Source organism: Schistocerca gregaria, chromosome 6 (assembly GCF_023897955.1).
Source record: "Schistocerca gregaria isolate iqSchGreg1 chromosome 6, iqSchGreg1.2, whole genome shotgun sequence".
Lineage (NCBI taxonomy): Eukaryota > Metazoa > Arthropoda > Insecta > Orthoptera > Acrididae > Schistocerca > Schistocerca gregaria.
In genome coordinates, this window is record NC_064925.1 from 39,725,951 (window position 1) to 39,753,454 (window position 27,504).

Sequence of the window (27,504 nt, forward strand, 5' to 3'; positions counted from 1 at the left end):
GAAAAGTTTACAGTGCCCGCCCTCCACACTATAGCGATTGGAAAACAAAATCTGTAACGTTTTTCGACGGCGCAGAAATTCTTTCCCTAATGTTAAAATGGAATTGTTGTACATTCGGCTCTACTTCTACACTTGGTGTCTTGTCATTGTTGTCAAGCATGGGTCCTAGGGCCAAGAATGCTCACAGAAGGACAAAATTAGTAGTCTGCAGATTTTTTAATATTCAGATTGGGCGGGAAAAGAAAAATAATATCCAGAAACATCTTATATCGGAGAAGCATTCACTTAACTGGTGGGAAAATGCTGCTGATTTTCAAAAGAATAATCATATAGTCAAACAAAGAAAACAAAGGCCATTTCGGCAGAAAAAGCTAACTTTCCATTCAAAAAGTTTCCAGTTAGCAATGTTTTTAAACAGTCAATTTCAAAGAACAAATAATTTGTTTGTCTTCACTCATATAGTGTGTCAGTCTTTTAAATTTGTGTATCTAATTGTGTGCAAACAAAGAAAATAGATACAAATTTCAACAGAAAAAGATGTTACATTTTCCAGCCCTATTCAATTATTAGCCTGCATTAAAAGTAAAATTTTGTAACAGTTCAGATAGGAGGAAGCATAAAATTTAGCTCTAATTATGTTTTAATATGCCCAAAATAAAGGTTAATACTGAATACCAACAATATTTGTGACATATTGGCTACTTTTTTTTTTGGAGTTCTGCATTACTGATGGTCTGCAAGAATAAATAACCAAACAAGTCAGTGTGTGCATATGTGGATAACCGTGTGTGTGTGTGTGTGTGTGTGTGTGTGTGTGTGTGTGTGTGTGTGTGTGTGTGTGTTTGTTGGGAAGTGGGTGGGAGATAGTATTGAATCCTAAGAAAGGGGCCAAGATGCTATGTCATGTGTGAGAAGATGATGTCTTGGGCATTCTGATTAGTATATTATTTCTGCAACTTTATTCTGATACATCTTAAGTTCATAACCATTTGACCTTTTCCAAAACTTGTCAGAGATACTGAGTATATTAGGAGAACGATTTTGCTTTAACTGTTGACTATCCTTCAAAAATGTGTGATTTGAAAAGAGAATTGATCTTAACAGTTTGGTTTTTTGACTGCTGTCAGGCCATTTGAATAGTTTTAATAGTATTAACTTCTTGTAATAAGAGTCCACAGCACCTATGAAATCTTTAAATGTTAAAGGATGTCATGTTTACTTTATTTGTAAATGTTTTATTGTCCCATTTTCCACTGTTTACAAGTAAATAATAAAACATACTGAGAAAACATAAGATGAGAATAACAGTATTACAAAAAAATCTCCAGTCTGTTAGCATTCACATATTTTATGCCCTATTATGGCATAGAAATAGGTTTAAAATTATAGCTAAAAGCAAACATGACATCATTTAAAACTGAATTCACAATAGTTCTCAGATCTTTGTTTTTGAGATAAGGCAACTAATTTTAACTGCTAGTAAAGTTTGTTTTATGTATGTTGTGAGTCACCATTGCTATTTTTTAAGTAACTACACCATTGTATTATTTTACAAACTCCAGTTTCCCATTTCAACATCCACTGATTTGTTTGCCTTTAAAACTTTTACCTGATGGATGCGGTACACTGCAACATGATTAATAAAGGTTTTTAGGAATGACGACAACTAGTCACCTTTTGTGATGGTTGAATTTTTATTTTCTCATTACCAATTTCATTATCAACTGGTTCAGTTCTTTGTAATAGTTTGTAGCATTATGGGGGTCGTTGTGTTGCTGTGACGTGACAGAAAAAGTTTGAAACAAGTAAACATTGAATGCCTGAAAGTGATGAGGTATTTGGGGTTAATACCTAACGAAATCATAAGGCTGACTTGATAGTGTTATTTACAGTTATTTGATTCCATAGGATTACTCTGCACTTTGCCACAGTTAACAACTCACATGTGCTGTACAGGATATAAACAAACCAAAGAAAGAGACTTAACTAAATGTTCAAAGATTTGTTGTTGAAGAAGAGATTTTTTGGTCATCACTGTCATTTTTAAAATCTGAACACCGATCTTGGATGACCTCTGAATGTGTGCGTTTATGTGTAATTACATTCATATTACAAAAATGATTTAGGTTATTTATAGTGTGTAAAATGAGATTTCGGAACTTTTCAACAGCATTTCTTGGTATTTAAACTACATTGTGTGTGTGTGCATATTTAGGAATGCATGAAATACAGAACTAGGCAGCATCCAGCATCACATTTTTCTGCATTATCCTTGCTGCATATTCTTTTTACCTGTTGTGAAATTTTGAACAAAACTGTCTACTTTCCTTGTTATCATTTGACTTTGTATTACCATGTTCAGCATGTGAACAGCATGGTTTGAGAGTTCATTTATAACTAGGTATACCTTATTTTATCATGCAAAAATGGTGTCTATTAGTACCTATTAATGTGTCAGTATTAATCACAGTTATAGTTGACTGATGTAGAGCTGACTTAAAATTCTTAGTGCCAAGTAGTAATTTTGTGTCTTGTCCAACTTCAACTGGTTTATAAAGCTAATTTTGAAATCAAAGCAAATCATTATTCATTTCTACTTCACAGACAAGCAACAATGGTGCTTAATATAATTATAGAAACTGATGAAAATTTCACAGGGGGGATCTGTAAACACTAATTGTTTTATCTGTAATGTTAAGCATACCATATACACATCCTTTTACCTGTTAATTGATGCAAAATCTATGAGTGACATCTATTAGAGTGTTGTCTCTGCATTGCTTCTACATTATTTAGCTGATAATTTATAATCCTACACATATATCACCTGGATTTCTTTGTTATGTTGCCATTTTTCCCAAATATTTTTTTCTATTATTTTGACACACAGACACACACACAAACAAATTTGTTCTGCATGTGAACCCAATGCGCCATATTAGCAGGAATGTTTTCCTAACATACGAAGGTAACCCGAAAGTAAAGACTCCAATTTTTTTATATAAGTACATAGACCTGTTTTATTTTACAATGGCTTACATCAGTTTACAGCTTGAGCAATTAGCTATTTTGCAACATGATCACCATTTCTGTCCAGGCATTTTTGTAGACACTGTGGCAGTTTCTGTACGCCCATGTCATACCAGCCGCCACCATGCTGTTCAGAAAGTTATGAACTTTTTCTTCCACCTCCTCATCAGAGCTGAATTGCTTTCCGGCCAAATGTCCTTTTAACATAGGGAACAGGAGATAGTCACTGGGCACCACTTCGGCACTATAGGGTGGGTGGGTGATTATGTTCCACTGGAACTGTTGCAGGAGAGCAATGGTTTGCCGACCGATGTGTGGGCAAGCATTGTCATGGAGTATGCCCTTGCCCAACATTCCTTTTCTCCAGTTCTGAATTGCCGTTTGAGTTTTCTCAGAGTCTCACAGTACCTGTCAGCGTTAACTGTGGTCCCAGTGGGCATGAAGTCGACCAACATTACCCCTTTCTGATCCCAAAAAACAATTGTCATGACTTTACTGGCAGACTGTTTTAGAATTTCCGCAGCTTTGGCGAAGGAGGATGACACCACTGGCATGATTGTTGCTTGGTCTCAGATGTAAAGTGGTATGCCCAGGTTCTTCACCCATGACAATTGAGTCCAGAAAGTAGTCCTGTTCGCCTGCAAGGTGATGAAGAAATGCGCGGGAAGCATAAACTCTTTGCCGCATGTGGTCCTCAGTCAGCATGTGTGGCACCAATCTTGTGCTCACCTTCCGGTAGTTCAATGTTTCCATTAAAATTCTGTGAGTGATGCTGTGGGAAACCTCAGAAACCAACGTGCAGAGATCATCCAGGGCATTCGCCGATCTTCATGCATGCTTTGCTCAACCATAAACACCGTCCCCTCAGAAACTGACAGTTTCCAGCTCCTTTGTTCATCATGAATTTCGGTCCGACCAGCTGCAAACACTCTACACCACTTACGAAAATTTTTGACATCCATGCACTACTCTCCATACACTTCTGTCAATTGGCAATGGATTTCAATCAGTGCAGTGCCCTTTGCATTCAAAAACTGAATAACTGCACGCAATTCACAGTTGGCGGTAACATCCAATGGGGGCTCCATTCTCAATGGCTGCAAAGCCAAGACTGAGTGCCTCAGTGCAGTGAGCGCATGTTTACTCTTCATAACAGTGTGATCAACTGCCACACAAACAGAGTTCTACACTTATAAAAAAATAGGAGACCTTACTTTTGGGATTACCCTCGTAAAATACACTCTGAAATTAATACAGTTGTTTAAGGATTCTCATTGTTTTTACTTTATGTTCCTGAAAATTTTAATTGTTTTGTTGTCTGTAGTGCTTCAAAGTATCACTTCAAAGTATCTCAGCTGTTGGAAGTTACATGATAGAGTGAGTTAAATTGATTTAGGAGTGAGGAGTTGGCAGTAGCAATATTTACTACTCTCTCTCACTTACCAACTCCTGAACTTGTACATTGACAATTTATTATCAATATCTACATCTACATCTACATTTATACTCTGCAAGCCACCCAATGGTGTGTGGTGGAGGGCACTTTACATGCCACTGTCATTACCTCCCTTTTCTGTTCCAGTCGCGTATGGTTCGCGGGAAGAACGACTGTCTGAAAGCCTCCATGCGCACTCAGATCTCTCTAATTTTACATTCGTGATCTCCTCGGGAGGTATAATCAGGGGGGAAGCAATATGTTCGATACCTCATCCAGGAACGCACCCTCTCGGAAACCTGGCGAGCAAGCTGCACCGCGATGCAGATCACCTCTCTTGCAGAGTCTGCCACTTGAGTTTGCTAAACATCTCCGTAACACTATCACGGTTACCAAATAACTGTGTGACAAAACCCGCCGCTCTTCTTTGGATCTTCTCTATCTCCTCCGTCAACCCGATCTGGTACGGATCCCACACTGATGAGCAATACTCAAGTATAGGTCGAACGAATGTTTTGTAAGCCACCTCCTTTGTTGATGGACTACATTTTCTAAGGACTCTCCCAATGAATTTTATATGATCATTACACTTCAAATCGTTCCGCACGCATACTCCCAGATATTTTACAGAAGTAACTGCTACCAGTGTTTGTTCCACTATCATGTACATACAATAAAGGATCCTTCTTTCTATACATTCGCAATACATTACATTTGTCTATGTTAAGGGTCAGTTGCTACTCCCTGCACCAAGTGCCTATCCACTGCAGATCTTCCTGCATTTCGCTACAATTTTCTAATGCTGCAACTTCTCTGTATACTGCAGCATCATTTGCAAAAAGCCGCATGGAACTTCCAACACTATCTTCTAGTTCATTTATATATGTTGTGAAAAGCAGTGGTCCCATAACACTCCCCTGTGGCATGCCAGAGGTTACTTTAACGTCTGTAGACGTCTCTCCATTGATAACAACATGCTGTGTTCTGTTTGCTAAAAACTCTTCAATCCAGCCACACAGCTGGTCTGATTCTATAGGATCTTACTTTGTTTATCAGGCTACAGTGCATAACTGTATTGAATGCCTTCCGGAAGTCAAGGAAAATAGCATCTACCTGGGAGCCTTTATCTAATATTTTCTGGGTCTCATGAACAAATAAAGCGAGTTGGGTTCACACGATTGCTGTTTCCGGAATCCACGTTGATTCCTACAGGGTAGATAATGGTTTCCAAAAACGACATGATACTCGAGCAAAAAACATGTTCTAAAATTCTACAACTGATCGATGTCAGAGATATAGGTCTATAGTTTTGCGCATCTGCTTGATGACCCTTCTTGAAGACTGGGACTAACTGTGCTCTTTTCCAATCATTATGTGCTCTGTGTAGAATCGAATTGGTACCCAATCAGGTCCAGTGAACTTTCCTCTGTTGAGTGATTCCAGTTGCTTTTCTATTCCTTGGACACTTATTTCGATGTCAGCCATTTCTTCATTCGTGCGAGGATTTAGAGAAGGAACTGCAATGCGGTCTTCCTCTGTGAAACAGCTTTGTAAAAAGGTGTTTAGTATTTCAGCTTTACGCATGTCATCCTCTGTTTCAATGCCATCATCATCCCGGAGTGTCTGGATATGCTGTTTCGAGCCACTTACTGATTTAACATAAGACCAGAACTTCCTAGGATTTTCTGTCAAGTCAGTACATAGAATTTTACTTTCAAATTCACTGAACGCTTCACGCATAGCCCTCCTTACGCTAACTTTGACATCGTTTAGCTTCTGTTTGTCTGAGAGGTTATGGCGGCGTTTCAACTTGGAGTGAAGCTGTCTTTGCTTTTGCAGTAGTTTCCTAACTTTGTTGTTGAACCATGGTGGTTTTTTCCCAATACTCACAGTTTTACTCGGCACGTACCTGTCTAAAATGCATTTTACGATTGCCTTGAACTTTTTCCATAAACACTCAACATTGTCAGTGTCGGAACAGAAATTTTTGTTTTGATCTGTTAGGTAGTCTGAAATCTGCCTTCTATTACTCTTGCTAAACAGATAAACCTTCCTCCCTTTTTTTATATTCCTATTAACTTCCATATTCAGGAATGCTGCAATGGCCTTATGATCACAGATTCCCTGTTCTGCACTTAGAGAGTCGAAAAGTTCAGGTCTGTTTGTTATCAGTAGGTCCAAGATGTTATCTCCATGAGTTGGTTCTCTGTTTAATTGCTCAATGTAATTTTCGGATAGTGTACTCAGTATAATGTCACTCGATGCTTTGTCCCTACCACCCGTCCTAAACATCTGAGTGTCCCAGTCTATATCTAGTAAATTTAAATTTCCACCTAAGACTATAACATGCTGAGAAAAGTTATGTGAAATGTATTCCAGATTTTTTCTCAGTTGTTCTGCCACTAATGCTGCTGAGTCGTGAGGTCCGTAAAAGGAGCCAATTATCAACCTAGCTTGGTTGTTGAGTGTAACCTCCACCCATAATAATTCACAGGAACTATCCACTTCTACTTCATTACAGGATAAACTACTACTAACAGTGACAAACACGCCACCACTGGTTGCATGCAATCTATCCTTTCTAAACACCGTCTGTGCCTTTGTAAAAGTTTCGGCAGAATTTATCTCTGGCTTCAGCCAGCTTCCTGTACCTGTAACGATTTCAGCTTCGGTGCTTTCTATCAGTGCTTGAAGTTCCAGTACTTTACCAATGCAGCTTCGACAGTTTGTAATTACAATACTGATTGCTGCTTGGGCCCCGCGTGTCCTGACTTTGCCCTGCACCCTTTGAGGCTGTTGCCCTTTCTGTACTTTCCCAATGCCATCTAACCTAAAAAACCGCCCAGTCCACGCCACACGACCCCTGCTACCCGTGTAGCCCTTGCTGCATGTAGTGGACTACTGACCTATCCAGCGGAACCCGAAACCCCACCACCCTATTGCGCAAGTAGAGAAATCTGCAGCCCACACAGTCGCAGACCAGTCTCAGCCTCTGATTCAGACCCTCCACTCAGCTTTCTACCAAAGGTCCGCAGTCAGTTCTGTCGGCAATGCTGCAGATGGTGAGCTCTGCTTTCCTCCCGCTAGCGAGACTGGCAGTCTTCACCAAATCAGATAGCCGCCAGAAGCCAGAGAGTATTTCCTCCAATCCATAGCAACTCACATCATTGGTGCCGACATGAGCGACCACCTGCAGATGGGTGCACCCTGTACCCTTCATGGCATCCAGAAGGACCCTTTCCACATTTGGAATGACTCCCCCCGGTATGCACATGGAGGGCACATTGGTTTTCTTCCCCTGTCTTGCTGCCATATCCCTAAGGGGCCCCATTATGCGCCTGACATTGGAGCTCCCAACTACCAGTAAGCCCACCCTCTGCGACTGCCCGGATCTTGCAGACTGAGGGGCAACCTCTGGAACAGGACAAGCAGCCATGTCTGGCTGAAGATCAATATCAGCCGGAGACAGAGCCTGAAACCGGTTCGTCAGACGAACTGGAGAGGCCTTCCGTTCAGCCCTCCGGAATGTCTTTCGCCCCCTGCCACACTTTGAGACGACCTCCCATATCAGTGCTGTGTTAAAGACAACTGTGGTATGCTTGGATTATAACTTTTCTTTTGTACTAAAGTATGACTGGTTTTAAAAATTGTCCATTTTCAAATGGTGGTCATATACAGAAATATGCATACACTAAATGCAGAAATGCATATTCTTTGTCTTATACAAATAGAAACTGGTCAAGACCTATGGATGTGATATGATATTATGTGCTCATCACACTTCTAATATGGGTACTGTATGATAACTATAGATCTTAGTTAGTTTTTATTCTTATGATGTGAAGAGTACACTTATTTGTAATTAATGTGTAAAAGGATCATGGCACAGATTATCTCTCACAATTTTCTACTTGCCAGCAGTTCTGTACAAAAAAATTTAAACTTGAAGCTTGTAGAGGAAAATTTTTGCTATTTCACACTAGAGAACTGAGCACATAATGCTACAGAAAAATTGAAAATAAATCAGTCAAGGCTTTATTTTTTTAAAAGAATTCTGGCAAAGAATAAGAAATGAAACATACAACAGAAATGGAAAATTTAACTAAAAATTAGAGTGAAGACAGATTCCCTATCAGTCAGCAAGGGATGCCAAATAATTCATTAATGGAATATTAATGAAGTTAGCATACACAGAAGCTCAGGGACCATTGTTTCTTTCATGTCCCACCCAACACAGGATGAATTTTCTCTCTTAATATTGAGTTTTTTATGACTTCTTGTCAAAAACCGTTTCTTTTGTTTTCTTCTTATTTTCTTAGCTCTGTTGGTTGTGTGGAGTGGGCGTGGTAATTATAACAATAAATAATCGTTTGCTCTCCTGTCACTTACTATGAATACTTTTATTCTCGCAGGGTATACACAATGTGTGTAGTGTAGAGTGCATACTACAGAGAAAACATTCTTGCTGCTATAGGGCAGCAATATTATTGGGGAGGGGGGGGGAGTAGAGTCGAGGACGGCCAGCCAATGACATCGGTGGCGGTGCTGAAGGGGGCACTGGTGGTGAGCGTTGAGGCAGTAGCGGCTGGCGGTGTGTCGTCCAGTGTTAGTGAGGTTGCCAGTCCACTGGCAATGGTGTCCGGAGTGTCAGTCATCATATGGAGTGCTCTATCGCCGACATGAGCTGGTAGCCGTCTGAAGAAAGAGTGGATTCCAGACCTGGGGCATCTAGTTCTCCAATGACCTCGGGACCGTACTGTAGCCTGACTGTCTATTGTCAGATTTGGTCCTTACCACGAGTAGTGAGTCCTGCAGTGTTATGGAAATGTGTTCTGGGAGATAGTCTTGCAGGTCTAGACCAACTGTAAATTGGCTTGAGGGGCCTGGAGCTGGGGCCAGTGAAGAGTAAACATAGGTGTGTCCGCTAAAGTCCACACTAGTTTTAGGTAGTTCAGTGTCATTTTTCCAGCTTGAAATATATCAAAAGTGTTTCATCATCATTTCAACACCTTGTGTAAGCCACAGTACCCAGAGTGGAGAGCAGGTTTAACAGCATCAGTCCTCGGCATGATGTGTGTACACGATTGGAGGTATTACGCACAGAGATTTCTTGTTTGGCATGGTGGGATGTGGATGTGGCCCCTGACACATTTTACTAGGTCCAGCAGGTTGATATCCATGGGGTCGGTGGTTTGTGATGCAGACTCTGCTGTTAGGGTGATCAGTTCCCTGTAGAGCACCTCGGCCAGTGAGGTATCCAGATCTTCTCTGTAGGTAGCTCATATGCCCAGTAGCGCCCAGGGAAGGGCATCTGTCCACTTCTGGTCATGGCATATGAGCACTCTCTTGAGGATGTGTTGCCACCATTCCACAAGTCCGTTGGATTGAGGATGGTTGGCTGCCGTGTGGAATAAATGTCACCCACAGAGGCAGCAGAGCTGAGAGAACAGGGGCCTGGTCAGTTGTAAGGGACTCGGGCAGCCGAAGCGTGCAATCTATAGTGTGATGAAAGCTCAGGCAACGGTATCAGCCAAGATATCAGTCAGAGGCATGGCCTCCATGCATCAAGTTGTCCTGTCTAAGGCTGACAAGATGTAGTTGTATCCATTCGAATCTAGAAGTGGCCCCACTATGTTTATGTGGGCATGTTGGAAATGGCCTTTTGGAATGGGGAATTTCCCGAAGGGTGGCTAGACATGACGTCCTGTTTTGGCCCGTTGGCATCAGGTGCAGGCTCCCATCCATGCAGCATAGTCCCATTTAATGTTAGTCCAAATGAAATGTTCCATTATGACTTTCAGTGTCGGGCATACTCCAGGGTGAGACAAGTTGTGGAGAAGGTAGATAACTGTATTCCTGGAGTTCTGTGGGACGACTGATCATTGCCTGCCGTGTGATAATTCGCACCACACTAGTTTGGTTGTGCGTGCTATGGTGCACTGCATGAGGTGGAGGCCCATTGTGTGCCTAAATAGCAAGTTTTGAAGGTCGGTGTCAGTTGCTTGTGCCTCCGCTAGTTGGTCAAAGTCAAGATGGGCCGATGTGGTAGTGAGTGGTGAGAGGTAGTCAACCACCATGTTTTCTGCTCCCCTTACATAGCAGACATCAGTAGTATATTGTGAAATCAAGTCCAGGTGGTGAAATCAGTCAGAAGATTGCATGTTCATATCACGTCTGGCTCACCACTGTAGATAATGGTGAGTGGGCGTGGTAATTACAATGATAAATAATCACTCATACTCCCGTCACTTTGCTATGAATACTTTTATTCTCACAGTGTATACACAATGCGTGTAGTGTACAGTGCTTACCACAGAGAACTGATCTGGTAAAGATACAGTTGTTCTTGCTGTGCTAAGGCAGTAATATTGGGGAGTAGAGACAGTGGTTCTACACCCCTGAGGCTCCTTATGAATAAGTAGATGAGAATCTCAGAACAACAATTGTTTTTTTTCTGTAATTGTTTGATGTACTTCAATAAAAATTACTTAGTGATTCACATTTCAGAGAACTGAATGGTAGGGTTCAACATTCAGCTAATCATGGATCTTTCTTGAGTCCCATGTGCTGTGTTGCATGTTTAGATGGTAACTACAGAGCAGTCTCAAGTGTGACTGGCTCCACATTAACTACACTTCCCCCCTGCCACAGCAATCTGTAAATCACAAAGTTATTTTATTCCAGCTATAGCTTTCTATTTCAAATTTAGTATCAGTTTGTTACATAGGATTATAGCATTTTTTTCGCCTTAATATATTTCACTTTATAATGAGACAGTAAGGAAATAACGTGATAGTTATGGCTTTAGATACAGTGTCATGTGTTTCCTCATCATTTGTCATTACATTGTTTTACTCATATTCCTTCTACCAAGACAGAAGCTGCAGAATCTCTTTTTCAATATACATAAACAAATTCTTGATTTCAACTTAATTCTACAGAGCCCAACAACAATATCCCTCCACGGCACCCAGGAAGAAAAATTGAAGGAAGCTTAGTTATGGAGATACCATTAACAAATGTGGCAGTAATTTTATGTGAAGTTTCTGGATATCCACTACCAATTTTTAGGTAATTGTTCACACACACACACACACACACACACACACACACACACACACACACACACACACACACACACATTTTCTTATTAAACAGTTACCCTTTCATTAACTGCTGTAAACAGGTATCTTTTGTATTATGTAGTCATATTCATTTCCTCTTGTAGCCCAGTCATAAAGTAATTTCAAAATATGTTTCAAAGAAAAGTCTCATTTGTTAAGGGGTATCTTACCTAATAAAAGCACTGACATCACTGAGTGGCAGAATTGTGAAATTTCAGAACCGAATGGCAACATAAGACCTAGAGTACTGAAAGAGCGTTTTGAGGGTAACAGCATAGTAGCACACCTACCTGCCGTTCTTCTGTGTCCTGGTCAGGGTTTTCCTACTCCAGTATTTAGGTAAGACGAAATTGCTAGTATTATGCATGAAATGGTGGTAAGTAATGACCTTCTGAAGAAATTAGATATTTTGTGATCTCTCTGCATCAACCACAGAGCGTTTTGTTATCATACCATTTTAAGCTGTCTAAAAACAATATAAACACTGCAATCACAAAATTTATTTAAATGTTTATTACTGTGACTTCATGTACAGTCTAAATCAGACTGAAGCGGTAGAAGATATTGGTCATGTATACATTAAGTGTACCTGCTTGTGTGAGTGTGTGTGTTTGTGTGTGTTTTCCTTTTTGTCTGAAGAAGGCTTTGGCTGAAAGCTTAGTGTGTAACAGTCTTTTCATTGTGCCTGTCTGCACCTCAACCTATCATCTTTATGGTGAGTAGCAACCTATCCTTTTCAAAATTGTAGATATTCCAACCTGAACTTTCAGTTGTTTTGTTTACAGTCTTATGGAGATAAATCATATTTTACACTTATTGAAGATTAATTTTAAATTAACAAGAGCCTCAGTTGCAATGTTTACCTAAATTTACTTAGGCTTCAGTTGGGATAACCCAACCTTCTTCAGAATAAAAAGAACTTCGATTTGTCCGTAATGGACAGTGTCCAAAACTAAAAACTATAATTTAGTAGTACATTGTCACAATGCAATAACTTATCTGGGAAACAGCAATATGACAATGTTTTACTATATTATAGTTTTTAGTTTTTGACGTTGTCCATTATGGACAAATCGTAGTTCCTTTTATTCTGAAGAAGGTTGGATTATCCCAACTGAAACCTAGATAAACCTAGGTAAACATTGCAACTGAGGCTGTTGTTAATTTAAAATTAATATTTATACAGTTGCGGATATGGCCTCAAAATGTTGAAACTATTAAAATTCCTACCTGTTGAGGCTTATTGACGAGTGTTTATGAATGTAAGTTGTGTGCAGTTTCATTAGAAAGACTGCTGTAATGATATTTATGTAATACAGAGAAAGAAAGAAAGGAAATAAGAAGACAAATGCTAATAGATTTAAACTGAGGTCCATCAGTTTTTTTTTTTCCATCACTTACAATTTTCTTTGGAACCTTTATGGCTGCCTTTCTTTATTTCTAAAAATTATAAAACTGCAACCAAAATATGGAAGTTCATACTGTGTCAAGACAGAAGAAAAGTTCTATATACTGAAAGCATTATCAGAGAAATGTTTGACATTTTGGAATTTCAACTCTGCCTCTTGATTTAAGAAAGATATACGGCTACATTGAGGGCTGTCATTGGTACAGCAGAAAAGTGATTAGCGACTATCCATGAAACAAAAGGAATGAAGTTTGAGAGTGTTATGGATATGTTCAGCAAACCTAACTGCCAGATGATATAAGAATGGCGTTGTGTATCACAGACGTCTGCTATTGAAATTCTGATAGTGTAGGTTTGAAGAAGTGTCAGGAAATGTAATATGAACTCCCACATTTGGCACTCAACACGGCTACAAAGAGGAAATTATATAGATTAAGCCCACAAGGAGGTTTATTGACAGTCATTCTTTCCATGTACCATTCATGAATAGAATGGGGAGGGGAGCAATAATAATAGGGATACCCAAAGTACTGTCTGCCACACACAATAATGTAGCTTGCAGAGTATAGATGTAGGAGGTTGTTTTCTATTCCTAGATTTCTCACTTGAAGGTGATTCATGAAATTTAGTAAATGCACTTTTGCTAGATAGTTTGGGCTGTCTTCTGATGTATGCCTCCTCAGTTTTAACATCTCTAATGTTCTCTCAAGTGTCAGCCAAATGTGTCACCATTTGTACTGTTCTTCTTTTTATGCACTTAATATCCCCTACTAGTCCTCTTTTGTATAGGTCCCACACACTTCAGTGAATATTCTAGGATGGGTCGCACTAATGTTTGGTAAGCAATCTCCTTTTAGGCTAATCACCTTTTCTCACTCTCTTGACAATGAACTGAAGTCAGCCACAAGCTTTTCCTTTGACTAAGCATATGTTAGCTTTCAATTTCATATCCTTAAAATTTGTTACACCCAGGTGTTTCTATGAGTTTACTGATCCCAACTGTGATTCATTGATATTGGAGACATATATACAATGTTTTTTGTCTTGTGAAATGCACAGTTTTACATTAGAGAATGTTTGAACTCTGTGCACCAGTTATCTTTTCACCACCAATTACAATTTTATCAATGAATTTTTGTGCAGGTTTTATCAGACAGTACTTGGCTCTAGGTAACTGTTACTATTAATATTGTATACTAGACCATTAGTATACAACATGCATAGCAAGGGTCCTAGCATACTTTCTTGGGACACACATGAAGTTACTCATACATTTGTTGATGACACACTATTTAAGAAATCCTCAATCCATTGACAACTTTTGCATGATACATCATATGATTGTATTTCATTAATAAATGTTGGTGTAGTACTGAGGCAAATGCTTTTCGGAAGCGGAGTATCTACATGACTGCCTCGATCCTTGGCTTTCAGGATGTCTTTCGCATGGTCAATATTTGTAGATCCCATAGTGGCTGACATGGTGGGGTCATTCTGTTTGAGATATCTCATTACATCTGAATACAGAACAAGTTGTAAGATTCTACAATAAATAATTGTCAAGGATATGATATCAGATACAGTTTTGTGGGTCACTTCTATTACCCTTCTAGTAGATAGATGTGACCCGTGCTGTCTTCCAGTTACTGGTCACTGTTTACCATTCAAGGGACCTGCAGTATATTATGATTAATAGAGGGGCTAAATCAGCTGCAAATTCTGTATAGACTGTGATCCATCAAATTCTGTAGCTCTATTTAATGTCAGTGATTTCTGTTGTTTTTCAGTGCCAGTGACACTAACATTGATTTCAGTCATTCTTTTGTGGTGTGAGAATTACAGTGGGGCCATATTTAGGATTTTCCTTTGTAAGGAAGCAGTTAAAACGGAGTTCAGTGTTATTGCTTTCACTTTGCTACCCTTAATTTCGGAACCTGTGTCACCCATGAGTGTCAGAAAGCTGACTTTGGTGCAGAGAGATCCCTTAGATATGAAGAGTATTTCCTTGGGTTTTGTAAAGCTGTTTCAATAACATTTTGGTTTCATAGTCTAGGAATGTTTCATACATTGCCCTTTCGAATGTGAGACGCATTTGATTTAGCATTTCTATATCTATCACCTAATCCTTTGTTTTACACTTGTTATTCAATATCACTGTTTCTTTACAGACATCATATACCATGGAGTGACCATTGCTACTTCTCCTTCTATTATGATGTCACATTGTGACACCTTCCAGCTATTGTATGTTGGCGCCAACAGAAGTGTTCTGCAGTCAGCTTCAAATGCAGGTTCTCTAAGTTTGCTCGATAGTGTTCTTCAACAAGAATGTCACCTTCCCTCCAGAAATTCCCATTTGAGCACACTTTTGCTAGCCTTCTTGTAGATGGGTGTGACTCTTATTTTCTTCCAGTTCTCTTTATTGTTCAAGGGACCTATGGTATATTATGGTTAGTAGAGGAGTTAACTCAGCTGCAATTTCTGTGTAGAATGTGATCCATCAAACCCTAGAGCTTTGTTTAATGTCAGTGATTGCTGTTGTTTTTCAATTCCACTGACACTAATGTCTATTTCACTCAGCTGCCAGAAATTTAAAACTTGTGAATGGATTTCTCTGTTATTTGTATAACTTGAACTCTTTGTTCCTTATAGTATATATTCATTATTTTCTTTACTTATGGTTTATATTGCAGTGTGTTCGACACATAGTATGCAAAATTAATGCAATATGTTACTACAAATGGTGCTGTCACAGGTGTTAATATCAGATTTTATAAACTGTAGTTGATCGTGCTGTAAGCTTAAGGAACTATAATTTTTTTTTTAACTGACAGTTTTGAAAGCCAGTGAATACAAACTGAATGAACTGAGAGTTAGTACCAAACTGTGACAACCCAGAATTCATTATGATGATGGTAATTTCATGATGGAATAATAATATAACATTGAGGGCAGGTGACCACTTTCCAAAAAATAAAATAGAGCTGGCAATCTAAAAGAACATAAAGTCATCCTGTGTTTCGAGCTTTTGATTTTCTCCTAGCATGTATTTACAACACATGATCAACAACTTGATATCCAGTGCTGGATACAAGCCATCTCCAGACTTCTCCATGCATTGTGTTCTTCAACTATACTTAACTATTCCCAGACTTTTCTCACCTCTTGGGATATAGCATATGAAATAATTCTGTGGGGCAGTACCAGGCATAGACACGCAGTATTCATTGCATGTAAACATGCTATAATGACAATATCTGATCCATCCGCAAACCTCATGTAGGCAACTGTTTAAAAAATTATGCATACTAACCAAAACTTCATAATAAATTTACCATCTTATGAAGTTTGTCGTGCAGAATAACATACAATTTGACAATAATTGGGTTCATAACATAACACTAAGAACAAAAACAGTAGCCACTATCCACAACTTAATGTTAGTCCTGCACAGAGTGGAGCAGAAGAGGCATAAAAATATTAGTCTACTCCCATTTGGGAATTAACGGGCTGTCCTAGGAAAGTAATCTGGAGACTGAATTTGGACCATTTTATAAAAGTAACAATTGTGGAAGCTCCCTGATAATGAATATGTCTAGTTTTGATAACTTTCTACATCATTGTGAGAATGTCACAAATATTATCCATGGGGTATTGAAAAAAGTAAACCAACTCATTACTGTCACAAATTAGCCTCCAGTTTATTGTGTAATCCATGTGTTTGCTTTTCTTTTGCTGCTAGCTTCTCTTTTTTGCCCAATGATCAACCATTAGGTTATGAATGGTTTTTGCATTGAAAGCCTACACTCACTGCTTTAAAGTCAAAACTGGAATACACCCTGATTGCATACTTAAATTTTCAGACCTATTGGAAACTTTAGTTTAAAAACTTCAGTTAGTCCATCAAACATGCTCCAAAACAGTCTCACTGTTCTATTTCTTGTTTTTACTGTCTGCCCAGTCACTGTACTCAGCTTTGTTAATTCCTGCATTATTCATTTTGATGTGCTGATTATATGTTACATTGATTGTATTGTAATAGATTTTCAGACCTACTTTTCTACTTTTAGTGTTTATGTCTTCCATTTGTTATTGAGAATTAACTGACCTATAAACAAGCAGTAAAATGCCATTCACAGAACATAGGTGGTGTGTGTTCTAATAATGGAAGTATGCACCTTTTCTCCCCCTACTTCCTCTACAGCTGCTGAAGAATAGATTTGGTGATGTGGCACTTCCTTTTCCAACTCTTCTATCAGTTCTGAAGAAGTCTAAGGACATTGTACTGTCGATGAACACAATATTCAGTAATCTAACATGGTTTTAATCAAATGCGTTATTTCTCACATAATGGGTAGAAAGCTTGATGAACCTGAATTCAAAGTTTTCTCATAATTTCTGAATGCTAGGTAATATTCCAGGTTACCAATTCATTCATGATTCGCTAATCGCCTAGTGTATTACATCCACTTCTACAGTCAGTTTACTGCATATCGATTAAAATTTGACATTCGCGCGTGCGCGCGCGCTTGTGTGTGTGTGTGTATTTCAGTATATTTACTCTACAAGCTACTGTACAGTGCAGCCTTGTATTGGTAATCAGGTACTGGTATTGCAATTGAGAGCCACCTGCTGCTTGTCCCTTCTCCCACTATTCACTACTGTTCTACTGATTAATTGTCTCATGTGTCTTTTCCACTCCATACTATCACAATCAAGAAACCTTGCACCCACTCACCACCCTCCCTCTCCCATAAAAAGGTTTATATCCCCACTTCATCAGTCATAATCTGTCAACTCTGCTGCAGCTGCCACTAAGCAATCCAGTGTACCTCTGCACCAAATACCTTTCATTTACAGGTGCTGGTCTTCAATTTTTTGTTTGTTATTAACAGTTATTTTAAATGTAACAGTTAGACTTCCAGAGCTATTGCTATTCTACTATAAAAATTAATCTGTGACAGCTTATGGCTATAGTGTCACATAGTCTCCTCAAATAAATGATTAAGAGAATATTAGTATTCTCTGTGACTTGTTTTGTTGTCTCGTTGGATACAACAGGGAGAATTTTCCACCTTCTGATTGTCAGTTGTTGTGGGCTTTTGACCAGTGTGATCCAACTAATAACAAGCAATTTGTCTCACCTTTTGATGCTGTTTCTTTAAAAGCTCTATCTAAATAATACACCCATATCACTGGATCCCAAAATCATTTTTAGAAACTTTAGTTCTCCATTTACTTTTTAATAAAAATTTTTCATTAAAAGAAACAAAAAGTAAACAATCATCAGTGTCATTGCCAACAAATTTCTATGTGTGAACTGGTTTACAGAACCGACAGGGCACACTTCCCCAAAAATCACTGGCGATGGTTTACATAGGAAAAAGTGGTTTGTGGGATTGGATATGGCATTATTATGTGAATCTCAGGGTTTCCCAGCCCCACGTATGAGGTAAGAGATTGTGTAGTTACAGAATATTATTTGCTATCCACTTCATGTGTAGCTGTGTGGCATTGGTCTGCACTGTCCAAATAATTTCTTCACAGCGAACAAAAAGAAAACTTACAACTGCTTCACTATTATTTCCCATATTGAAAATGTAATTCATGGTTTTGTATATTGAGCACAACACTTTTTTAAAAGTCTGATCTGAAAGGACAGTATTGCTTCTGTATTTCTGTGGGGTGCAGAACATGAGGATGCATCAAAGTGCTGTAGAAGGAGAGATCCAGTTGCTATAAGATGCCAGAACAAATAACTAATTGCACTATCAGCATCCTTGGATTCCTTGATAATAAATATTTTAGTTTTGTAATTTTGGACTCATTCAATTTAGTGGAAACTGAAAATTTTGCGTGACTAAAGCTTTATGGCTGATATTTTGAAGTTTTAGATACTGTAAACACACACCTGCTCGTGTCCGCACGCGCGCGCACCCACCCACCCACCCACACACCCACCCACCCACCCACCCACCCACCCACACACACACACACACATTGTCAGACTTCATAGCTTTGTCAGCCTACTGAGCTGAAATAGACTCAATTGAGATGATGAAGACCGCATTCTGCCATGTAAGCGGCGGGTTAATTTTTTTAAATTAAAAATTGGCAGTTTATGGCTGGTCGTGGCCCATCGAACATAGGCCGGTTTGAGGTGGAGCGTACACCATTAAGTTAAGTAGTGGTTTAGACTTTGTACATATGTACTGTTTGTGTTTTCTTTTTTTTCGTTTATAAATGTATAGCTATGGTGTTCTTTTAATCATTGACAAAGGTCTTCTTAGGCACTTATGGGTTTTATTGTTCTGAGGAAGGTGTAGTTATCTACGCCGAAACCTAGATTAACACTAGGTGCTTTTTTTGCAATTGAGGCGGGTTTCTAGTTTTTTAATATATTAACCAACAATTGCTGACGCTCTGCGATGTTGAAGGTGTTTTTTTTTTTTTTTTTTCCCCCTCTCTCCTCCAGCTTCTTGAGTTTTAGTTTTCCATCCCCACCAATTTTTAATACTGGAGTTATTTACTTACTCTGCTGAAATTACTGATCATGGCCTTAATTTGATATGAAATATTTTAAATTCACTGAAGTATCCTTTTCTATTGATCACAGCTGTAGCTCTGTTAAATAAAAGTATTTATTATGTTGTGTCATTGAGAATAATCATGCGAAGTTATGGCTGAAAAGCATGATAGTGAAATGACGTTTTGATTTAATTTCTCTGTTTAAACAACTTGTGATATTTCTTTTTTGTCTGCATTTTACAGAGCTTAATCCACTGGTCCTTTGACTGAGAATGGACTTAAATAGGTGGCAGCTCTGAACCATTAACAGACAGACTTTGGTAGAATATAAATTGAGAACGAAAATGAGAAATATTTATATAATCGTAATGTAAGTTCTGATGGCAAGATGTTGAAATGCTCAACTTCCCAGGCACCCTGTAGTTACTGACAGCTTCATTCTTCTAAAGCAAGTAGCAAGTGTAAGTCCTGGGATTATATTCTTTGTACTGCTTTTTTCAGTTTCACATTCAGCTTTCTTTCATTGTTTAGCCAGCTCATGCAGATAAACAAAACTTAATTTAACATTTAAAAGGGCTCAGCAAACATTTCATGCAGTTGCTTCAGATTTGGGTTCCATTGTACTTTTTTGTTTTATATAAGGAAACAAGAATTAAAAACTATTTTGGTGTTCTGAAATTTTGAACACAGGAAACTAGTAATACCTATAATCAATACAGAAAAAAAGTCATAAAATGTCAAGCAAAATTTATTTAAGACAACTGTTTCCATAGAGTTTGACTTCTGACAGACCAGCACACTCTGTCAGTTTTTAAAACTATTTCAACTTATCCATATAATGGAACTGTAACCAGATTTAAGCATATAATGGAACTCAAAATAAAATGTAGTGTCAAAATGAGTTTTTTTATATTATTCATGTAAATAAAAAAATTGTTATCATATGTAAAAGTTGTTAAAATTGACACTGATTTGCTCAGAGGGAAGAAATCTGCACAATTTAATTTTTTTCTTTTATTGTGATAGTCATTTATATTTGCATGTAAATGTTCTTTAATTTGATGCAAGTGTTGTTTTTTTTTTAACAGTTTTCAACTGTTGAAGAAACCAGTGCAGGTCTCTAAGTTTTGTATGTGTTTTTTTTGCACAGTTTTTCTATATGAGGATGTGAAAAATGCACTGGATTTTTATACAACTTACAGCTAGGGAATTGGTCACATGTAACATATGAAGATGTGTTCCCCTCTTTGCTTCAAATTCTGTAGGTCACAGTAGGGTGCAGCAAACTTCTAGCAAAGGAATTAAGTGTAAGTCAGTGTCAAAAGTGAGTAGGAATAAATGTCTTGCTACGGAGACTTCAATCTACCCTCGATTTGTTGGCAAAAATACATGTTCAAAGCCGGTGGTAGACAGAAAACATCTTCCAAAATTGTACTAAATGCTTTCTCTGAGAATTACTTTGAACAATTAGTTCAGGAGTCCACACAAATTGTAAATGGTTGCAAGAACACACTTGACCTCTTAGCCACAAATAATCCTGAGCTAATAGAGAGCATCATGACGGATACAGGGATTAGTGAACTTAAGGTCATTGTAGTGAGGCTCAAAACCATATCAACCAAAACCACCAAAAACAAATGCAAATTATTTCTATTTAAAACAGCAGATAAAAATTTGCTTGGTGTCTTCCTGAGAGAGAGTCTCCATTCCTTCCAAGCTAATTATGGAAGTGTAGACCAAATATGGCTCAAATACAAAGATACGGTATTGACAGCAATAGATAGATTCATACCGCATAAGTTAATAAGAGATGAGACTGATCCACCATTGTACATAAAACACATCAGAACACTGTTGCAGAAACAATGAAAAAAGAATGCCAAATTCAGAAGAACGCAAAATCCCCAAGACTGGCTAAGTTTCACGGAAGCTTGAAATTTAGCATGGACATCAGTGTGAGATGCTTTTAATAGTTTCCACAATGGAACATTGTCTCAAAATATGGTACAAAACCCAAAGAGATTCTGGTCGTATGTGATGTACACCAGTGGCAAAAAAAAACCAGTCAATACTGTCACTGCGTGATAGTGATGGAAATGTTACCGATGATGGTGCCAGTACAGTGGAGTTGCGAAATACAGTTTTCCGTAATTCCTTCATGAAAGAATATGAAGCAAATATTCCAGAATTTGAAACCAGAACAGCTGTTAACATGAGTGACATAAAAGAAGATACCTTAAGTGTTTCAAAACAACTCAAATCACTTAAAAAAGGCGTCTTCCAGTCCAGATGGTATACCAATCAGGTTCCTTTCAAGAGTATGTAGACACAACTGTACCTTTCTTAGGAATCATATACAACTGCTCACTTGACGAAAGGTCTGTTCCTAAACACTGGAAAGTAGCGCAGGTCACACCAATATTCAAGAAAGGAAATAGGAGTAACCCATTGGATTACAGTCCCATATCACTGACCTCAATTTGCAGTAGGATTTTGGAGCATATACTATACTCGAACATTATGAATCACCTAGAAGTAAATGATGTATTGATACATAACCAACACGGATTCAGAAAATATCGTTCTTGTGCAACACAGCTTCCTCTTTATTCCCATGAAGTAATGAGTGCTGTTGAGAAGGGATCTCAGATCGATTCCATATTCCTAGATTTACAGAAGGCTTTGGATACCGATCCTCACAAGAGACTATTATTCAAATTGCATACATGTGGAGTATCGTCTCCGCTGTGTGACTGGGTTTGTGAGTTCCTCTGAGAGAGGTCACAGTTCGTAGTGATAGACAGTAAATCATCGAGTAGAACAGTAGTGATATGTAGCATTCTGCAAGGTAGTGTCATAGGCCCTCTGCTGTTCCTGATTTACATAAATGATCTAAGTGATAATTTGAGCAGCCCCCTTAGATTGTTTGCATGACACTGTAATTTACCATCTAGTAAAATCACCAGACGATCAAATCCAAATACAAAATGATCCAGAGAGTATTTCTGTATGGTTCAAAAAGTGTCAATTGCCACTAAACAAAGAAAAGTAAGAGCTCATCCACTAGGCTAATAAAAGAAACCCGATAAATTTTGAGTATACAATAAATTGCACAAATCTAAAGCCTGTCAATTCGACTGAATACCTAGGAATTACTATTATGAGCAACTGAAATTGGAAAGACTGCATAGATAATATTGTGAGGAAGGCGAAACAAAGACTGCGCTTTGTTGGCAGAACATTTAGAAGATGCGACAAGCCCACTAAAGAGACAACCTACATTACACTTGTCCGTTCTCTGGAGCAATATTGCTGCATGATGTAGGTTCCTTACCAGGTAGGACTGAGCACTTGCAGAAAATCTATGGAGGGTCACTGTTACCCATGGCAAGATCTCTGTTGCTACTGATGTCAGAGAGGTGCCTTTTATTTATGGCTAGAATCAGTATTCAGGCACTATGTTTTGAAAGAAGAGCCTCACAAAATCCTGAAGAATGCACAGAAAAGTAAGGTTAGCTTATTTCTTCAAAATATTAGGTGACTGAATAATAAGGTAAAAGAGATTCTTGTCTATTTGGAAGATTTAGAGAGCTCTGAGAAGATCACATCCTGTGCCAATATGAGCATCACATAACCAGATGTAACCACACGTAAGAGATTATGCCCTAGAAGCTTACTCATACAGAACTAATATGGGCAAAAGAGGCATTGTTACATATTTTGTAGTAATCAGCACATAGAATTGCTGAAAAATAGTTCACTTTTAATTATAATTATGTATAAATCCCCACTGGAAAATTTTGAATTGTTTGTAACGGTATTGATTCCTTATTATGGTATCTATTAGAGAGCAGCAAACAGTTAATAGTCTGTTGTGACTCCAGTGTAGATTTTGTAAAGCATTCTGAAAGGAAACAAGGATTAAAAACTAAACAGTATTTGGATCCTACAATCTGATCTCAGTAATTAACTTTCTAACATGGGTGTATCAAGGCAGTAGGACCCTAATTGACAATGTTATCTTTGGTTAAGCTCAAAGCAAGAAAATAACTGTTTACCCAATAACATATGTTCTCTCTGATCATGATGCACTGTTAGTTAAAAAAATAACATAGTGCCTTAGAGTATGAATATTCCTCAGTGGAAACCAGTTAGAATAATTAATGATGAAGACAAATGTTTTTAAGAATACTTTACAAGAGATGACCTGGGATACAATTTATAATGAAGTAGTTGCTAACAAAAATCTTAATCTAAACCATGATAAAAGTATATCATTATTTGAAAGCAGCTTTCCACAAAAGGTAATCAGACAGTACATAAAACAGCCATGTAAAAGCTGTCTCTCTAGATGGATTGAAGTATCTTGTGAAAACAAAGTGGAAATGTATCTGTTGGCAAGAACAAGCAGAGATCCTGACGTACTTGCATATTACAAAACTACTCTAAATTATTAAGGAAAGTTATTAAAAAGTCAAGGAACATGCACATAATGTCAGAAATTAGTAAATCCAACAGCAGACTTAGGCTATATACAATGTAGTGAAATGAGAAACAGGACAACTAGCCACAGAACAGGATAGCATCACAGTTTAACTGAATGGAAGGGCTATAAATGATGACTCACAGGTACAAAAAGTATTCAGTAATCTTTTCTTGAATATAGTATAAAGTATTGGGACAGACTTTTCAAGACAGAAATCACAGCAGTATGTTGAAAAAGCAACTGTCAAAGGCTTCAATCATATGAATCATCACCAACTTCTCATTCTGACATTAAGGAAAATTTACATTCTCTCAAAAATAAATGCTCATCTGGTTTTGACAATGTTTCCATTAGATTACTGAGATCTGCTCCCAAATAATAAACCGATCTTATCTAAAATATGTAATGCATCACTAACTCAAGACATTTTTCAAGCAAGATTGGAATATGCCATTGTCAAACTCCTCTATGAGACAGATGATAGAATAGATGTCAATAAGTACCAACATGTTTCACTGTTGACATCATTTTCCAAAATTTTTGAGAAAGTGATGTATTCTAGAATAGTATCTCGTATGAACAATGATAGTATCTTCAGCAAATCACAGTTTGTGGAGTGCAGAAAAATTGTTCTTCTGAAAATGCCATTCACATGTTCACTCACAAAATTTTACAAGGATTAAATAATAACATAGCACTTGTTGGTATTTCCTGCAAACTATGTAAATCAATCGACTGTGTGATTCATAGATTATTGAATTTTTATAGGATTGATGGTATAGACAACCAGTAGGTAATGCCATATATAACCAAAAGAATACAGAAATAAATGCTTAGTATTTCAAACAATATAGGCTGCAGACATTATTTTGACTGAGGAGAAATCACATACGGGTTTCCCTATGCCTCAATCTTAGGTCCACAATTATTCCTTGTATATTTAAATGATCTTCCATCTAGTATACAACAAACATGATTAGTTCTTTTTGTAAATGACACCAGTATTGTAATCAATACTAGCATTCATAGAGAAACAGAAGAAATATTAAGCAATCTTCTTAAAAGTGTCACTGCCTGGTTTTCTGTGAAAGCTCTCGCTCAATTTTAAAAAGTTACAACAGATTTCAGTTCTGCACATCTAGGGGTACTACACCAGTGACAAATTTAATATGTTGTTGTTGTTGTTGTCTTCAGTCCTGAGACTGGTTTGATGCAGCTCTCCATGCTACTCTATCCTGTGCAAGCTGCTTCATCTCCCAGTACCTACTGCAACCCACATCCTTCTGAATCTGCTTAGTGTACTCATCTCTCGGTCTCCCTCTACGATTTTTACCCTCCACGCTGCCCTCCAATGCTAAATTTGTGATCCCTTGATGCCTCAAAACATGTCCTACCAACCGATCCCTTCTTCTAGTCAAGTTGTGCCACAAACTTCTCTTCTCCCCAATCCTATTCAATACCTCCTCATTAGTTACGTGATCTATCCACCTTATCTTCAGTATTCTTCTGTAGCACCACATTTCGGAAGCTTCTATTCTCTTCTTGTCCAAACTAGTTATCGTCCATGTTTCACTTCCATACATGGCTACACTCCAAACAAATACTTTCAGAAACGACTTCCTGATACATAAATCTATATTCGATGTTAACAAATTTCTCTTCTTCAGAAACGCTTTCCTTGCCATTGCCAGTCTACATTTTATATCCTCTCTACTTCGACCATCATCAGTTATTTTACTTCCTAAATAGCAAAACTCCTTTACTACTTTAAGTGTCTCATTTCCTAATCTAATTCCCTCAGCATCACCCGATTTAATTTGACTACATTCCATTATCCTCGTTTTGCTTTTGTTAATGTTCATCTTATATCCTCCTTTCAAGACACTGTCCATTCCGTTCAACTGCTCTTCCAAGTCCTTTGCCGTCTCTGACAGAATTACAATGTCATCGGCGAACCTCAAAGTTTTTACTTCGTCTCCATGAATTTTAATACCTACTCCGAATTTTTCTTTTGTTTCCTTTACTGCTTGCTCAATATACAGATTGAATAACATCGGGGAGAGGCTACAACCCTGTCTCACTCCTTTCCCAACCACTGCTTCCCTTTCATGCCCCTCGACTCTTATTACTGCCATCTGGTTTCTGTACAAATTATAAATAGCCTTTCGCTCCCTGTATTTTACCCCTGCCACCTTTAGAATTTGAAAAAGAGTATTCCAGTCAACATTGTCAAAAGCTTTCTCTAAGTCTACAAATGCTAGAAACGTAGGTTTGCCTTTTCTTAATCTTTCTTCTAAGATAAGTCGTAAGGTCAGTATTGCCTCACGTGTTCCAACATTTCGACGGAATCCAAACTGATCCTCCCCGAGGTCTGCATCTACCAGTTTTTCCATTCGTCTGTAAAGAATTCGCGTTAGTATTTTGCAGCCGTGGCTTATTAAACTGATAGTTCGGTAATTTTCACATCTGTCAGCACCTGCTTTCTTTGGGATTGGAATTATTATATTCTTCTTGAAGTCTGAGGGTATTTCGCCTGTCTCATACATCTTGCTCACCAGCTGGTAGAGTTTTGTCATGACTGGCTCTCCCAAGGCCGTCAGTAGTTCTAATGGAATGTTGTCTACTCCGGGGGCCTTGTTTCGACGCAGGTCTTTCAGTGCTCTGTCAAACTCTTCACGCAGTATCGTATCTCCCATTTCATCTTCATCTACATCCTCTTCCATTTCCATAATATTGTCCTCAAGTACATCGCCCTTGTATAAACCTTCTATATACTCCTTCCACCTTTCTGCCTTCCCTTCTTTGCTTAGAACTGGGCTGCCATCTGAGCTCTTGATATTCATACACGTGGTTCTCTTCTCTCCAAAGGTCTCTTTAATTTTCCTGTAGGCAGTATCTATCTTACCCCTAGTGAGATAAGCTTCTACATCCTTACATTTGTCCTCTAGCCATCCCTGTTTAGCCATTTTGCACTTCCTGTCGATCTCATTTTTGAGACGTTTGTATTCCTTTTTGCCTGATTCATTTACTGCATTTTTATACTTTCTCCTTTCATCAATTAAATTCAATATTTCTTCTGTTACCCAAGGATTTCTAGCAGCCCTCGTCTTTGTACCTACTTTATCCTCTGCTGCCTTCACTACTACATCCCTCAGAGCTACCCATTCTTCTTCTACTGTATTTCTTTCCCCTATTCCTGTCAATTGTTCCCTTATGCTCTCTCTGAAACTCTGTACAACCTCTGGTTCTTTCAGTTTATCCAGGTCCCATCTCCTTAATTTCCCACATTTTTGCAGTTTCTTCAGTTTTAATCTACAGGTCATAACCAATAGATTGTGGTCAGAGTCCACATCTGCCCCTGGAAATGTCTTACAACTTAAAACCTGGTTCCTAAATCTCTGTCTTACCATTATATAATCTATCTGATACCTTTTAGTATCTCCAGGGTTCTTCCACGTATACAACCTTCTTTCATGATTCTTAAACCAAGTGT

At 38.2% G+C, this 27,504-nt stretch overlaps 1 protein-coding gene across 24 annotated transcripts in view; it reads left to right on the forward strand.

Annotated features, from left to right (window-relative positions):
- The window catches only part of LOC126278103 (Down syndrome cell adhesion molecule-like protein Dscam2), an 810,453-nt gene that overhangs the window by 439,460 nt on the left and 343,489 nt on the right, over positions 1–27,504 (forward strand). The window lies entirely within an intron of this gene.